The sequence below is a fragment of the Puma concolor genome, chromosome D2 (assembly GCF_028749965.1).
Source record: "Puma concolor isolate L17-30 chromosome D2, mPumCon1.1.hap2, whole genome shotgun sequence".
NCBI classification, from domain to species: Eukaryota; Metazoa; Chordata; class Mammalia; order Carnivora; family Felidae; genus Puma; species Puma concolor.
In genome coordinates this window covers 18,348,278-18,365,382 of record NC_141677.1, presented here as the reverse complement: position 1 = coordinate 18,365,382, position 17,105 = coordinate 18,348,278, and the positions used below count along the sequence as shown (strand labels likewise).

At 47.9% G+C, this 17,105-nt stretch overlaps 1 long non-coding RNA gene across 2 annotated transcripts; it reads right to left on the bottom strand.

Moving 5' to 3' along the window:
* Positions 1-7,317: 7,317 nt before the first annotated feature.
* LOC147575816 (uncharacterized) lies at positions 7,318-16,782 on the bottom strand. Of its 2 annotated transcripts, none has more exons than XR_015241973.1 (3): positions 16,566-16,782; positions 8,506-10,280; positions 7,318-7,795 (listed from the first exon to the last, which is right to left on the bottom strand). It is a non-coding gene; the product is annotated as an uncharacterized LOC147575816 (long non-coding RNA). The 2 variants fall into 2 exon arrangements; XR_015241972.1 differs by having other exon boundaries at positions 10,154-10,280.
* Positions 16,783-17,105: the final 323 nt, after the last annotated feature.

The window sequence follows — 17,105 nt, the reverse complement described above, 5'->3', positions numbered from 1 at the left end:
GCTTGAGGAAAGGACTTGCATACACTGCGAAAGAAACCCTTCCAGAAGGGTCTGCATCCCGGAAGGATGCTTGTTAGCGAAGAGGAATCTCCGAAAGGTGGGTTCCAGGCCATGCAAAGTGAAAGCAGTGGAGGAGAGGGTGTGGAGAGGGGAGAAGAGGAAGGTTTTTAGGCGGGGAGGATTGACCTGCCCAAGAGTCTGTCCGTAGCTGTGCCCCTCTGAGTGGGTGCTGTTGCTCAAATTTTCCTTCCTCCAATTCTGAGCCACGGGTTTCTGAAAAGCTCTGGATTTTCACTGCATATTCTACTGCTATAACAAGGACTAGATTATACTGGAGAAGGGGTGACAGGGACATGATAATGGTAACCCCCTAAAATCTACTGAGTACCTTCTCAGTACTCCTAGATGCCAGAAATTGTTCTAAGTATTATATATATATATATATATATATATATATATATACTGAATATTTTTCCTTATGTTACTAAAGACCTCAGAGAAGACACCCTGTTGCCCTGTGGTTGGATATTTATTTAAGGGCTTTTTTTTTTTTTAAGAGAGGGAGAGAGAGTTTGAGTGGAGGAGAAGGGCAGTGGGAGAGAGAGAGAGAGAGCAAGAGAATCCCAAGTAGGCTCCACACCCCTGGGATCATGACCCAAGCAGACATCAAGAGTTGAACGCTCAACCGACTGAGCCACGAAGGCGCCCCAAGGGCTCCTTTTTTATGACTACATATTTTTATTTTGTTTTATCGATGCCCATAATTTATTTCATCAGTCCCCCGTTGTTGGTATTTAGGTTATTTCCAATTTTCACTGTCTATTTATAAGAATGCTTCTTCCATTTAACCAGTTAACATTTAACCTGCTTTGTAGAAATTTTGTCACCCAGTCCCTAGTTTGCCTTTTGACTTTATCGTGGGTTTGCACTGAGGAGTTTGTTTTTAATGTATTTTTTCTTTTTAGCTTTGGTCCCCCATCACCATTTCCCCTGCCCGCCATCTCCCACCTCTGGCAGCTGCCATTCTGTGCTTTATATCTGCGAACTGGGTTTTGCCTTTCTCTGTCGTATAGACATATCATCTCTTTCTTATGAGTTTGTAATAGCATTTTTCTTTTCTCTGGCTTCCTTTATTTTAAGAATATAGTATAGAATACATATAACATGCAAAATATGTGTCAGTCAACTGTTATTGGTAAGGCTTCTGGTCAACAGGAGGCTATTGGTGGTTACGTTTTGGGGGAGTCAAGAGTTATACACAGATTTTTGACTACACAGGGGGCTGGTGTCCCTAACCCCTGCATTGTTCAAGGGTCAAATGTGTATATCACAATGTCTACAATCATCTATCGTGGACACTTAGGTTGCTTCCGTAGCTTGGCTATTGCTTAAATACTGCTGCCGTGAGCATGGCAGAGGGGTGGGGATGCAGATATCTTTTCAAGTTAGCGTTGTCATTTTCTTTGAACAAAGACCCAGGAGTGTAATTGCTGGATCATATGGTATTTCTATTGTGAATTTTTTGAGAAACCACCATCATGTTTTCTCTAGTGGCCATGCCTATTTGCATTTCCACCAAGAGAGCACCAAGGTTCTTTTTTCTCCACCTCCTTGCTAACCCTTGTTATTTCTTATCTTTTTGATCATGCCCTTTCTAACATGTGCGAGGTGATACCTCATTGAGGTTTTTTATATGCATTTCCAGGATGATTAATAGCGTTGAGTACCTTTCAAGTACCTCTTGGCCATCTGTTATGTGTTCTTTGGAAAAATATCTATTCAGATCTTCTGCCCCTTTTTACTTTATTGTTTTTATCTTCTATGTAGATAGAGAGCATGCACACATGCGAACATGGGAGAGGGGCAGAGGGAGAGAGCGAGAATCTTAAGCAGACTCTCAACCCCATGTCCCTGAGATCATGACCTGATCCCAAATCAAGAGTTGGTCGCTCAGCCAACTGAGCCACTCAGGCACCTCTCTGCCCATTTTAAAATCAGATTGTGTGGGTTTTTTGGTTTTTGTTTTTTAACTTTTTTTTTTTTTTTTTTTTTTTTTTTGCTTTTGAGTTGTATAGGTTCTTTATACATTTTGGATATTAGCTCCATATAGTTGAGAAAACTATGATTTGCAAATATCTTCTCAGTCATAGGTTACCTTTGTGTTTTGTTAATGGTTTCCTTCGCTGTGCCAAAGCTTTTTAGGTTGATATGGTGCTGTTTGTTTACTTTTGCTTTGGTTTCTTTTGCTTTTGGTATCAGATTTAAAAAAATCATGTGAAGAAGCTTGGCACCTATGTTTTCTTCTGGGAAGTTTATGGTTTCAGGTATTTGTCTTTATTTTAAGTAAATTTTTGTGTGTGGTGTGAGATAGCAGTTGAGTTACATTTTTTTTTTTTTTTTTTTTTTTTTTGCACAGGGCTGTCCAATTTTCCCAAGGCCCTTTATTGAAGAGATTCTCTTTTCCCCCATTGTATATTCTTAGCTCCTCTGTCACAAATTAACTGACCATATACGCACGGGTTTATTTCCGAGCTCTCTATTCTGTTCCACTGATCTATCGGTCTGTTTGTTTACATGCCAATACCATACTGTCTTGATGACTACGTCTCTGAAACATAGTTTGAAGTCAAGGAGCACGATGCTTCTAGCCTGGTTTTTCTTTCTCAAGATTTCTTTGGCTCTTTGGAGTCTTTTATGCTCCCACAGCCATTTTAGGATTGTTTGGTCTATGTTTTTGTGAACAATCCCATTGGCGCCTTGAGGGGGCTTGCGCTGAATCTGTACGTTTTGGTAGGTAGTATGGACATTTTAACACGCTTCATTCTTCCAATCCATGAGCACAGAGTATCTTTTCATTTGCTTGTGTTTTCCTGGGTTTCTTTCATTAATGTCTTGTACTTTTCAACATATGGGTCTTTCACCTTCTTAGTTAAATTTATTCCTAGCTTTTTTATTCTTTCTGAGCCAATTGTCAACGGGATTGTTTTCTCCACTTCTCTTTCCTATACTTTAGCGTATAGAACTGCAACAGATCTTAGGGCATTGATTTTGTATCCTGCAACGTTACCGAACTTGCTTATCGGTTCTAACAGTTTTCTGACGAACTGTCCAGGGTTTTCTGTATAATAGCATTTCATCTGCGAAGAGCGACAGGCGTTTTTATCGTGAATGCTGCATTTTGTCAGAGGCTGTTTCTGCATCTATGGAGACGATCATGTGATTTTGATCCTCTGCTTTTGCTAATGTGGTGTATCACACGGCCTGATTTAGGGGATGTTGAACCATCCCTGCAATAAATCCCACGTGATCATAGACGCGATCCTTTCAGTGGATTGTAAAATTAAACGGGGTAGTATTTTGCTGAGGATTTTTGCAGCTATTTTCATCAGGGATGTTGGCCTGTAATTTTCTTTTCTGTGGCATCATTGTTTGGTTTTCATATCAGGGTACTGCTGGCATCATAAAGTGAATTTGGAAGGTTTTCCTCCTGTTCTATTTTTTGGAAGAGTTTGAGACGGATAAGTATTAATTTTCTTTGAACGTTTGGTAGAATTCACCGGTGAAGCCATCTGGCCCTGGACTTTTGTTTGTTGGCAGGTTTTTGATTACTGATGACTGATCTCCTTACTGGTAATTGGTCTGTTCAGATCTTTGTTTAAATGTTTATTTATTTTTGACACAGAAAGAGAGACAGAGTGTGAGCAGGGGAGGGGCAGAGAGAGAGGGAGACACAGAATCGGAAGCAGGCTCCAGGCTTTGAGCTGTCAGCACAGAGCCCCACGCGGGGCTTGAACTCACAGACCGCGAGATCGTGACCTGAGCCGAAGTCGGACGCTCAACCGACTGAGCCACCCAGGCGCCCCTTTTTTTGTGTATTTCTATTGTATCAGTTGTAAATCTCCTTCATTTCCTATTTTATTTTAAGTATTTTAATGCCTTGCATCTTTTAAGTCTCAGCAGCCCATCTTTCCTCATATCGCAGCAAGGAATCCTGTGGCAAATGAGGCAATTTGGACACGACCATGTTCCTAAAGCATGGCAGGGCCAGGATTAGAACACAGCAGAGCTGTGTCAGCATTTGACCCAAAGCCTGTGCCTCTGAGTATGTCTGTCTGATGTCTATACAACTAGAGCAAGGCAGCTCGCGGCATGGTGCTCAGCGGCTGGCAGCTTTTCCAGGCAGACTCGTCTGTGATTTCCAGCCAAGGTGGACTAGAAGTTGCGCTAAGGAAATGAGGATGAAATAGAAGGGGGTATCAGTAAAGGGAAAAACAGGGAGAGGAGCAGGTGGCAGAAACGAGTCAGCTCAGACCTTAAGTTGCCGGGTTAATGAAGTCAAGCCAAAGTGAGTTAAGTCAATGAAGTTGGGCAGAAGCGTGAAAAGAGTGGGTCAGGGAGTAGTCAGGAAAAAAGACAAGACTTCTACCTGAACAGAGCCTGGAAGATGAACTGGGGAAAGGTTGGGGAAAGACAGGCGGATGGGATTAAGGTCATAACTTGTCTGGCATCAGGATCGGAGTGTAGGTGAGGTGTGATGGAATGAAGAGCTTAGGAGGGCAGGAGAATGGAGAGGGGGTGGGACTGAGTGGCACACACCTTTCTGGAAAGGTAAGTTTTCTTCAAAGAGAAGAATCATGCGTTGGTAGCGGCCGAGCTTGCGGAAGACCGGTCGTTATCGCGCGAGCCGTCATTCCTACAGTGTAACTGCGCTGCGGCCCTACCGCGTGCCTGGCACCGCCAAAGATTCTTTACATGCTTTATTCGAATTCTCAAAACCCTTCAAGATGGATGTCGATACTTCCAATTTACCAGTGGAGGGAATTAAGGCCCAGAATGGTGAGGTCACCCGCCCAAGGACATGGGGTTAGGAAATCACAGAGTGGGACTCTGAAGTCAAGGCTAGCTTGCTGCATTAGTCAAGGCGCAGGGCAAGGTGCTGTAACAAAGACGCCCAAAGAACAGTGCGTTACGCGAGGCAGAAACTTCTTTCTTTCTCATGTAATAGACTGCAGGTCAGGCACCCAGGAAAGTGGGGTGGCCGTGCTCTGTAATGTCGTCTCAGAGACATTCTTCCAAACGTTCAAAGAAAATTAATACTCATCCTTCTCAAACCGTAGTGGTTGTTACTGCAGATCATTGTGTGAACATGAACGGACCCATCACCGCTGGAGGCTCAACCCAGAGCCCATAACTGGCAGGGCCTGAGCCAGGAAGGGTAGAGATGGGGTAGACTGATGGGTGCCCACCATCCCAGACTGTGCTGCTCTCGATTCTCGGAGTTGTCCTTTCCAACATGTTCTTCTGCCTCTCTAGGACCTAGGAACCATTGACTGTTCAAGCCCACAAAAGAAACGTAAACTCAAAATGCCAGAGCTGAGATGTGACGGGACTGAATATCGCCTGGTCCAGCTTCTAGTCCCCAGAGGAAGCACAAGCAGAGTCTTCTCCCTGGGATCACACAGAGGATAGTCAGCAGGTGGTCTGCCCATGCTCCGTCCACCCACAATCCACCCTCCCAGGAATAGGAATGAGGAAGCCCCACACCCTCTGAGCTCAGGGCATCCGTGATCCACATTAAACCAATCCTGGCCTCCCCACTCTCCTCCATTACCCATGCCGTGGAGAGGGGTAAAGGCAGCCTTCCCAGCGCTTCAGTCCAGACTGTGGTGGGTCCTGTTTTCATTCTTAGGTGGACATGTGGCCCATTTTTTCTCTCCAGTGCCTCGGAACACCCCACAGCGACATGGAGTCACTTGCCTTAAAATATCCTGGACGATGGGAAAGGACAATTCCTTTCCAGGCGTAGGGTGGTGGGTTTAGATGTGGGATGGCCTTGGCCTTGGGTAGCTGACAGCAGAGCATGGAGACATGTCTGTCCTCACCCTCCCAGCCATTGACTAGCCCATGTTCAAGCTTAGGATTGAACTCCTCTCTTCTCTTGATTCAGATCAAAACCCTCAAGCCACTGCTTTTAATGTAATCCGGTTCCCAACTTCGGGCTCAGTGATGTGCTCAGGCTTCCCTTCGATGTTTGTGTGCCTTCTGTGTAGACCTGGGCTCTCTCCAAGAAGTCAGGGGGAGCTAGGGAGGAGGGAACCAGCCCTCCTTAGTCCCTAGAACCATGGCCAGCCCTTGGGTGGTGCAACCCTTCTCCTCTGCGTCTCCTCTGCCTGGAATGCTCATCACTTCCTCTGAGTTGAGAAGGGCGACTAACATTAACACAGTGCTTACTAAGTAGATCTAGTCCTGTAGTGCTCACGTGCTGTTATTGTAGTGCTGTCCGTCTGTCTAGGAGGGAGAGCACTGTATGAGCACTTGGCATCGTTCAGTTCTCAATCCTTATAGCACACTAGGAGCTGGTTCCATTATGATTCCCACTTTACAGATGAGAAAACTGAGGCACCTGCCAGATGGTTATTGTTAGATCGTACAGATCCACTTGCACACTTTACTCCTGCCGTGTCGGATCCAGGTCTATATGGATGACGTCGACAGGCTTCCAAATTCTATGGTTTTCGGTTGTGTTTAGCCAGTGAGGAGAATGAAGGGGAGGGGTGGAGAGAGTGAGGCTGTGCGCTTGCCCCCCCCCCCCCCCCCCCGGCTCTCTCCCTGCGAGGTGGCCGGGGCCGCGTGTGTCTCCCAGCCTGAGGACGCTGCCGCTTTCAGGGCTGTCTCTTCTCCTGGACTCCCTCTTCTCATTCCTTCTGGCCTCAGGTGGTGGCAGTTCCTGGGTTCCTGCACAACCCCCAGGGGCTCCGGAGACTCTGCCCAGAGGAACAGATCCCTTTGTAAACAGCCCCCTCCAATTATTTACTTTCCCTCTCTCTGAACTCCATTTAATTAAATCACAAAACAACACAAAAGAAGCTGTATTCCTGGCGAGTGGATGCGGTCTTCCTTCGAAAAGTGCTGAGCACACCAAAAGCTTGCAAGCTTCTTGTGTTTGCAGTTTGGTGAAGCTTGCTTGCTTTTTTACGAGCAGCCAGCGATTGAACGCCAACCCCGGAAATTAAGGATTCGTCTTGGTTTAAAAAAAAGGTGGTTAGCCACCTGCACCAAATGCAAGCTTACGCCAGGTCCAGGAATTTTGTAAGTGAAGACCGCCATCTAGAAGAAGTTTCACCCTCTAGTTTCCCAGGGAGCTGGGCAGGGGGAGTTCGAGCAAACAGAGTGAGGCAGGCTACACAGGGCAGAAGGGGGTGCGGCGACAGGGTTGGGGAGATTTTTGCAAACACAGCCATCCCCAAACAGGATAGCTCCCAAGTAACCCGGCCCCCCATCCCTACCCCAGCACCAAGACAAGGGAAGGCTGAGGGATACTAGGTTTGATCACATTTATTTAATGTGAAAAGGATCAGACGGTCTCAGTAGACCACAGGTTGACAGAGGTGGTGGTTCTTCGAGACAAAAAGTCTGAAAACTGTGAATTTTCACCCAAAGTTGCATAGCTTGGGCAAAGCCAGGACTCATACTAGGACCCGCCTGCTGTAGAACCTGTGTTCGTTTCTTTATACTATAGCTTCCGAAACCCGAGGAACTGATAAAAACATACAGATTCTCAGACCCCAGTCCTGACTTACTGAATCAGAAAATTCAGAGGGAGTAGCTTAGGAATCGATGCTTTTAGAAGAGCACCACAGTGATACGGTCTAACTAATCCAGGGATCCGGGGAGTGTGTGGGCGAAACGAGAGTGGTTGAGTTAATCATGACCGCAGCTGAGTGATGCGCTCATAGGGGTTGATTTTCCTTTTCTCTTTGCTTTTGTGCGTGTTTTAATTATTCCACAATGAACCCTTAAGAAAAGAGAAAACAGAAAGAATTAGCCAGAAATCTATAAATCAACCAGATTTATAGATTTATAGATAAATTTATAAATAAATTTATCAATAAATCTATAAATTTATAGATTTGTAGATCAAATGAAACTCCCTCGTTTGATATTCCACACTGGGGGGCCTTGCCAATTTATGAACGGGTACGGAAGGAGGGACTGAAGTCAAATGTGTCATCTAAAAAGGACACAAGTCTTATCTGTTCCCCAGTCGGTAGAGCTGTCAACGATTAAACATCATGGAATGCGGACTCAAAGGGCCAAATGACACTTGCAAGGTCCAGTCTCTCCCCCCCCCCCCGGGGGGGTCCTGACATCATTGCCATAAACCACGCCCAGCAAGAAGGTAGTCAGTTTGGGGTAGGATTTGTTCTTTTCCCGGCCTTGCAAAAATAACCAGAGAAAGTAAACTTCCAAGACCCAGGCAAATTGGGTGTTTTCTCTGGCTCAGCAAAACCAGCCCCGTCCACGGGACCGCAGTTAAGAGAGTCGGTGCTGCAGTATCGCCAGGGACAAGCCGGCCTGGGATGGGCAAGTGGCCCACAGAGCCTCCGCCCTGCATGCCTGGCACCTGGGGGAGATGTGCGCGTGTCTGCCTGCCCACGCCATCTCCAGTGGGGGCGGGCAGCCGTCGCAGGGCGCTTAGGCGTGCTAACTCCGGGTCGCGCAGACCTAGGACCTCAGCCCGCGTCGGTCACTGCTGTGGGCGAGTTGCCAGACCTTTGGGAGCCCCGGTTTTCTCATCTGCAAAATGGCAATAACAATAGGGCAAGTTCCATGGCTGGTGAGGAGGTGACCCCCGTGCGGCGCGTTAGCAGTGAGCCCCAGGCCCGAGGAGGGTGAATTTTTCCTCTTGCTGAGCCCCAGTTGTCTGTTCTTCCTGCCTCCCTGGAGCAGAAGCTGTGGGTGCTCTGCCTGCACCCTCTGCTCTAGGGGTGCTCCAGCCGACTTCCAGCTGTGTCTCATTGCCCGAGGCCTTTTTCTGCAGCCACAGAAGGTCACTTGGGCCCCAGGTGAGGCAGGACAGGACCAGTCCTCAAACCCTGCACGGAAATACCACAGCCCCCTCCCACCTGCCATATTCTTATTTACTGGGTCTCTCAGGCAGCTCGCTCATGGGGACCACAGACCTCACCTGTTTCTCCTCCTGCCTGATCGGTGGTTGTCACCGTGTGCCATCAACAGCCACTTTGCGGAGAGCTGTGGCGCCAGTGCAGTGAGCCCCTCCCCAAGCTCGAGAGCCTAAGAGGGACCCGCTGTGGCCCTGGAGGCCAAAGCTTCCCCGCACCCACCCATGGGGGTGGCTGGCCGATAACACACCCTTTATTTGTCCCCCCACCTCCCAGATAAACCACTTGCACTCAAACCCTTGCTTTGGGATCAGATCTGGGGAGTCCAAACGAAGACACTTGGTATTACGAGGTCCGGACAGCAGATCCTGTGTCTTGGGTCATTTATTTGTTAGTAGATGGCGACAAGGACCCGGGTCTTGTCAGGGAGGGGGTGGTGATACCCCCTGGCATGCTGTGGCCCATCATGAAGACCCCCTTCTGTGAATACCCGGGATGCGTGCTGGTTATTTGGCACCTGCAGCCGTGTCCCCAGGGGGGAGGTGACCTTCTGTGCCCTGTGATGCTGCAGCTGGGACTCTCAACATTCCATTTCCACGCCGCCTGGGTGGAATTAGGCTCTGGGGCGCCGTGGGACGCTGGAGGGAAACAGGGGGCTGGACGAGGAAGAAGGGACTTGCTGCTTCCCATCGCTGCCAGGGTCGCTCAGTGATGATTCTTCATTCTGGAGATGAAGTCGGTTCCAAGAGCTACAGGTGGTTCCAGTTAATGGTTTTTCCCGTAACCCGTTATGGGTCTGCCTTTGCTGCCCCCTGCCCAGACAAAACCCTTCCCCACGATCCCCCAGTCTCGGGGTCTTCGTCGCTTCCTGCAATTACTACCTCGGCGACACCACAGTGAGGGTGGCCAACAGGTCTGGTTTGCCTGGGGCTACGGGGTTTCCCAGAAACCCAGGGGGCAGCAAGACAACGGCAGACCCAAGTCAGAAAACCATTGACGAGGGCGCCAGGTTGGAAGCCAGAAGCCCTCTGTTGTAGCAGATAAAAGGACTGTCGCCTGCCGGGGCCGGATGGCACATCCCGCTGTACACGTGGCTTTGGACCTGATAAAACGCGTGGTGAGGTCTGATGTTATGGCCCCAGCAAGTAGCCGGTGCCAAAGTCAAGGCGCCGTAAAGGAGAGCGGGACCCGGCGGCCTAGAATGGGTCGTCTGGGTACGTGTGCTCCAGACCCCTCAATCCTCAGGTTACCTGGCCCTCTCGGTGCTTTCGTAGCCTCCCCTTGCCCCAAGGTGACGTGGAGGTCTCACCTGAAGCAGGTGCTTTGTAAGATGTTACTTGCCCTCGTGGCTTCTCGGCCAGGGGTGGTAAACTTTCTCTGTAAAAGGACAGATAGCAAATATCTTAGGCTTTTCTCGGCCAGGGGTGGTAAACTTTCTCTGTAAAGGGACAGACAGCAAATATCTTAGGCTTTGCAGGCCACGCAACCCCTCTCATAACTACTCAACTCGTGCACTGCATCCAGAAAGCACGGGTGTCCGGGTGGCTCAGTCGGTTAAGCGTGATCTCGGCTCCGGTCAAGATCTCACAGTTTGTGGGTTCGAGCCATGCTTCGTTGACGCCCCTCCCCCACTCGTGTGGACGAGCCCTTGCGCGCTCTCTCTCAAAATAAATAAATCAACTTAAAAACAAAACAAAACAAAAAGCAGCCTCGCCAATATGTAGATGAATGGGTATGGCTGGAGTCCTAACAACACTTTATTTGCAAAAACAGGCCGTGTTTGACCTGTGGACCACAGTTTGCCAGTCCCTGTGGAAGACCAATAATTAGCCCTAGCAGATCTCAGCACGGCAGACGCGAAAAATGCCTCCCGTCTTCAGAAAGGGCTCCGGAACCCAGCTAACATGCACCCTCGTGATTCAGGAGGTCCCATCTGGGAATGAATCTTGAGATAACTGGCGTGAAAGAAAACAGAAGACTGGAGAAGGGAGACTTCACTGACATGTGGGCACTCTCCCATGACTCAGGATTTAGCACCCTGGCAAGGACCCTTAGCGCCCCCCTAATCTGCTACTGACACAGTGCCCCGCAGCGTGGTGATAAATGATGGCCTCAACCAAATGAGACATTAATGCCAGAACGGCCTTGGGAGCAGAAGGGGGAGAATGCTCAGGGAGGCAGGCATACAAAAGTAGATTCTGTAAAATCGGAGAGTCTACCTCGCCTTCTCTGTCTGCCCCTCCCCTGCTCATGGGCTCGCTCGCTCTCTCTCCCTCGAAGATAAACTTTATTTTTTTTCTTTTAAAGAAAAGCACAGCACGGTTGGCAGGGCTAACCCATCAGAGGTGACATGGACAAATGACTGTAATAGCAGAAGAGTTCCAGTGGCAACCTGGACCCTTATCTGCAAGAGTCAGGGGGGCGTGACTAACAGACCGTGGTGTTCTTAGTGGTGAGATTGCAGCATGTTGCTTGAACTGTGTAACCAAAGACGAAGGGCAGGTGAGGCAAAGACTGATGTTAGCTGCTGCAATGGAAAACCATGATGCTTTGCCCGGTTTCGCTACAGACCCGAGCCTGTTGTCAGACCCAGAGCGAATTGCCGAAGGGGAGCCTGGGTGTCTTTGAGGAATGCCCTTGCAGCATCACAGCAAAGCATATAGTGATTATCTCCTTCATCTGTCACTGAAAAAACTTATGGCTATTTCTCCTGAGGAAAAGGAATGACTCAGATCTTTAAAGAGCTGTGGCTAGAAGATCTGGGCTAAAACTTAAAATGCCATCCCAACCCTCCCCCTGATGTGGAGAACTTCTAGCTCCAAATCCGTCTCATAGTGAGTTCAACGGATTCACACCCCACCTCGTGTTCATTTGTCTGTTCCCTGCATGTGTCACTGGAAAGGACGCACGTGAGAGCTGGAAGGACACTGTTGCGGAGTAAGAGCCACAGTGGTAAGAAAAACCCAAGTGGAAACTCTCGAAACTTCCTCATTCTGGCTAAGGTAGGAAATCAGAAGAAATGTCTCATTCTGTGTTAGAAGGTCGCCTAAAAACTTAACGACGGCAAACAAACAAACACCAAAAAAACTTAAAGAAGGCAGCTGGCAGGGCCCCTGGGTGGCTGAGTTGGCTAAGCGTCTGACTTCAGGTCAGGCCATGATCTCACTGTTCCCCAATTTGAGCCGCACGTCAGGCTCTGTGCTGACAGCTCAGAGTCTGGAACCTGTTTCAGATTCTGTCTCTCTCTCTCTGCCCCTCTCCCACTCTTTCTCCCTCTCTGTAAAAAATAAATAAGCATGAGGGGCGCCTGGGTGGCGCAGTCGGTTAAGCGTCCGACTTCAGCCAGGTCACGATCTCGCGGTCCGTGAGTTCGAGCCCCGCGTCGGGCTCTGGGCTGATGGCTCAGAGCCTGGAGCCTGTTTCGGAGTCTGTGTCTCCCTCTCTCTGTGCCCCTCCCCCGTTCATGCTCTGTCTCTCTCTGTCCCAAAAAAATGAATAAACGTTAAAAAAAAAAAATTAAAAAAAAAAAAAAATAAATAAATAAGCATTAAAAAAATTAAAAATAAATAAACATTAAATAAATAAATGAAATTGGGTTTGTAAATTTAATATATATTTTTTCCTCTGTAAGGTACTTCAATTGTCTGATAGATAAACCAAGCCTTTCCAGGGTCTTTAGTCGATTTTCATAAGTCTAATTAATTGTAATTTATAAACAAGATGAATCTAAGTCCTTTTAAGTGTTCTTACACTCTATATAAATTTAGTAAATCTAGAATGTATTATGCTAAGCAAAATAAATTAGTCAGGGAAAGACAAATATGATTTCACTCATAGGTGGAATTTAAGGAACAAAACAGATGAACATAGGGGAAGGGAGGGAAAAATAAAGACAAAAACGGAGAGGGAGACAAACCAGAAGAGGCTCTTAAATACTGAGCTGAGAACAAACTGAGGGTTGGGGGAGGGAAGGTGGGTGGGGGGGGATGGGCTACATGTGTGATGGGCATTAAGGAGGGCACTTGTTGGGATGAGCACTGGGTGTCATATGTAAGTGATGAATCACTAAATTCTATTCCTGAAATCCATACTACATTACATGTGAAGTAATTTGAATTTCCATTAAAAAAAATCACAAATTTATTTTATTTTATTTTTCTAATGTTTATTTATTTTTGGGGGAGAAAGGGGGGAGCAGAGAGAGAGGGAGACACAGAATCCCAAGCAGACTCCAGGCTCTGAGCTGTCAGCACAGAGCCCAACACGGGGCTCGAACCCATGAACTGTGAGATCATGACCTGAGCTAAATAAAGTCTGGTTCTTAACCGACTGAGCCACCCAGGTGCCCCCCAAAAATCACAAATGTAAATCACTTAATTTTAATATGGAATCACAAAACTGGCCTATTACTTGCATAAGCCAAAATCTCTTAAGTACTGTAGGAACTTAAATACTAAATATGAGTTGAATACTTACGTCAAGAATTGTGAAGAATCTGAAATTTAGCCTACTTCCAAAATAATCAGTTTGGTGGCTGCTGGCAAAGGATAGGAGCCTTCTGAGTCAGAGACAAAGGACTTAGTTACTCATAGCAATAGTAGAATCTCAGCATTTATACCAGTTTCTGAGTCCCAGTCCCCAAGGGTGGTGTGAAACAGGCCAAGTGACACCTGCATCCACAATGGATTATGGGAGAGGAGCCCTGAGCTTAGGGCGCCCAGATCTTTTCTAATGGACAGTAAGTCTGCTTCATTTTTGCTGTGGAGGATGGCGCTATCTTTATTGTACTGGACAGTAAATAAACCTGCCCTTTGCTCTGGAGGAACTCTGTCTCTGTTTTCCAAAGCTGTTCACCACATATCCTTGAAAAGATAGTGCAGAAGAAAGGCAGTCATGCGTCTGCTCACAAGATGTGCAGAAACAGGAGAAACGCATGGAAAATGCTCTCTCAACACCTTACCCACAAAATAGTCTCACTGTGGGTTGATTCTCTTAAGCATTTCTAAGTTTAAATCTAGATCTTTCTGTGATTGAAAGACGTTTCCCTGCTAGGGGATCAATCCAGACAACTTTTGGGTTATTTTCTCATACAATTTTTGTGGTTGCCTCCCAGTTAACTGGGGAATTTTTAATGACCAGTAGATCTCTGGCTGGAATATGGCTTGGGTGCTTGTTGGTGACCTTGACTGCAAGGTGAATCCTGGCTTCAGAGTCATTGTGCCAATAGTCTCCAAACAGGGTGGTCTCCACATGTATTTCACCTATACTTGTGTTACATGACCTCATTCTGCTGACTTGTGACACAGCGGTCAGTCCTCCAGCCAATTGTTGCTCCCTCTAGTTGGATTTCGCATATCTATTTACATCTTTATTCTTGTCGTGCTATTCCTATCTTTTACTTTTTTTTTTAATGTTTATTTATTTATTTATTTTGCTAGAGGAGAGGCAGAGAGCGAGGGAGAGAGAATCCCAAGCAGGCTCCTTGCTCAGCACAGAGCACAACACGGGGCTTGATCTCAGGGACAGTGAAATCATGACCTGAGCAGAAATCAAGAGTCGGATGCTTGACCGACTGAGCCACCGAGGTGTCCCTATTCCTATCTTTTAGACCACAGACCTCAGAGATACGCTTGACTCCATTGTCTTCACATTTAAGAAGAACATTTTGTTTAGTTCTTTGACAGGCTAGGAAAGGGTATCTTCTCATCTGATCATCTCTTTCCTGTTCTGGAAAGTGCCAAAGTGTGCCACTTGGGCAAAGGGAAAGAGGAAACCCTTCCTGTGGAGGTCCCTCAGAGATGTAACAGTTAAGGCAGCAGCCCCTTGCTGTGGCCAGGAGTTGGAGATTTCACCCTTCTCAGAAGAGCTCCCGCCCCCTGGTTGAAGCTCCGCCTTCAACTGCTCTGTCAGTGAAAGTCCTGCTCCTCCCCAGGAGGACCACTTGCCAGGGGGGCTGAGTCCTGACTGCTCACCTGTATGGCACAGAGGGCAGCAACTAGGGAGAGAGGAGGGCTCTGGCGACACCTTGATCCAGCCCATAAATTCCCCCTTCCTTCCACCGACAGATCATTAATCTCCTGGAACAGAAGCTGAGTACTAATTGGTCTAATAATGGGAAATGGGTCAGAGAGAAGGGCCTCCATGGTGGAATGGAGATGACTTTTTTAGGTACATAGTTTTGATAGGCATGTGAGAAGGAATTACAGCCCTACGGCAACCTCTGGTTTGCCCAGCTTGAGATAACTAAAGTTTCTCTCCATTTCAAATTCTAAATTAATTATAGCCTGACTGCGCTATCGCATTCAGCCTTCATCGTCCATTCAGTTTGAAGGCCATTACCAGCCGCCGAGCCTCCCAGCTCCTACAACCGGCGGCGGTCTGTCTATACTCTGCACTCCCAGAGTAAAACTTGAGCTGGTGTTTCATTTCCCTCTCCTAATAGCAAAGTAAAACCCAAAGCAAAGGGGCCCTGTTGGTGGCAGGATAGCGTCCTGGCATAGCTTATGGATAGATGGCACCTGGCAGGGTCTCACATCGCCGGGGGAGCAGCAGGAGAAGGGGCAGCCCAAGCTGGATTCTTTATGGGGGGGGGGAGCACTCCATCTGAGCCTGGGCACCAGGGCATGTCCACTAACCCTGAGAAGTTTGCTTGTTTTCACAGTTATTTTTTGGCCGGAACGCATGGCAGCCAAGATGCTCTTAACTTGTGCTTTATGATGTTGTGATAAGGGCTCCAGGATTCCCAGAGACTGATCCCACTGACGAGGAGCCAGGAGACCCGAGTTCTAGTCCCGTCTCCGCCACTCGCTGCCACCATCACTGAATAAGTCCCTCGATGTGTTAGTTATCTAACTCATAAGCAAGTGTAATTGTACCTGCCACGCCATATCCCAGGGTTATTGCTGGGCTTGGTTATTTCATCACATGAAATAATGGAATACTAGATGTGAATGTACTCTGCGAAGTACTGTGTTCCTCATTCTAAATGAGAGTCCAAGGCACCCACTTCAATTCTCAGCACAGGACAGCTCTTCTGATCACTCAGAGACTGAGAACAAGCTCCCCAGGTTCCTGGTTTGAATCTCTATCCAAGAGATAGAAAGCTCAGCCACGGTGTTCCACCTGGAGGGATCTTGGGATGTGGCTCTCAGCTGGAAAAAGGTGGGGGGACCTGTCTGCCTGACTGCGGGAACTTAGGGGAGCCACCTAAGTGGCCGGGTTTACCGAGGGCTGGAGTGCAGAGAGAAAGGAGGCAGGAAGAAGAGAGGGCAGTGATGGACGGAGAGATATGGTGTGGGCTCTGTCCTCAAGCCAGATCCGGAATCCCAGCACTTCCTTCCACCTGCTACCTCGCACACCTGTCACCTGAAGGGGCTCCTCACAGGTCTCCCTGCTTCTGCCTGACGGCCTTCAACACGGAAGTCACATTCCGCCACAGCACCCAAAGCCCTCAGCAGCTCTGGATTCCCCTCAGAGCAAGAGCCCAGTCTCCAGGGAAGCCCACGAAGCTCCCCCTTCTCAGCCCCTGCTTCTGGTCGCTCCCAGCCACCCTCGCCATGCGGGCTTCCGGCCTGTTTCAGACTGCTCTTTTGCACCAACCGTCGTTCTGCTTGGACCCCTCTTTCCCGGATTTCCCCAGTAATTCCCAGTGACTTTTCTCACCTCACTTGAGTCTGTGCCCATTTACGTTTTTCACCATGAGACTTAGAACCACCACAGACCGCCCAGCGCCCTCCCGAACTCTTCGTACCTCTTAGCCTGGGTTGTCCTTCCGGTGGTCCTTATCACCTTCAATAACACATAACTTATTTCTTACACTTTCTGTTTATTCCGCCTCCTCCCTCCCCCGGCCAGAATGTAAACCCCAGGAGCGCAGAGGTTTTTGTCTGCTTCCTTTCACCGACGTATCCCAGGGGCCTAGAACACCGCCTGGCCCATATCAAGTATTCAATAAATATTTGTAAGAAAATGAGTAATTCCGTGGGAGGAAAGGGAGGAGACTGTCTCAAGAAAGAGAAAGAATTCAACAATGTCAACACTTCCAAATGCTTCAGAGGGGTCAAGGCGAGAGCCGGAATTCTTGGCAAACACACTCCCGTCTGTTTGGACTGGAAACAGAGTACCATGCAGGATTACAAGATGAATGAATGGGACTTAAGTACAGGAAAAATAAATGTCAACAACGCCTTCAAGAAATGCAGG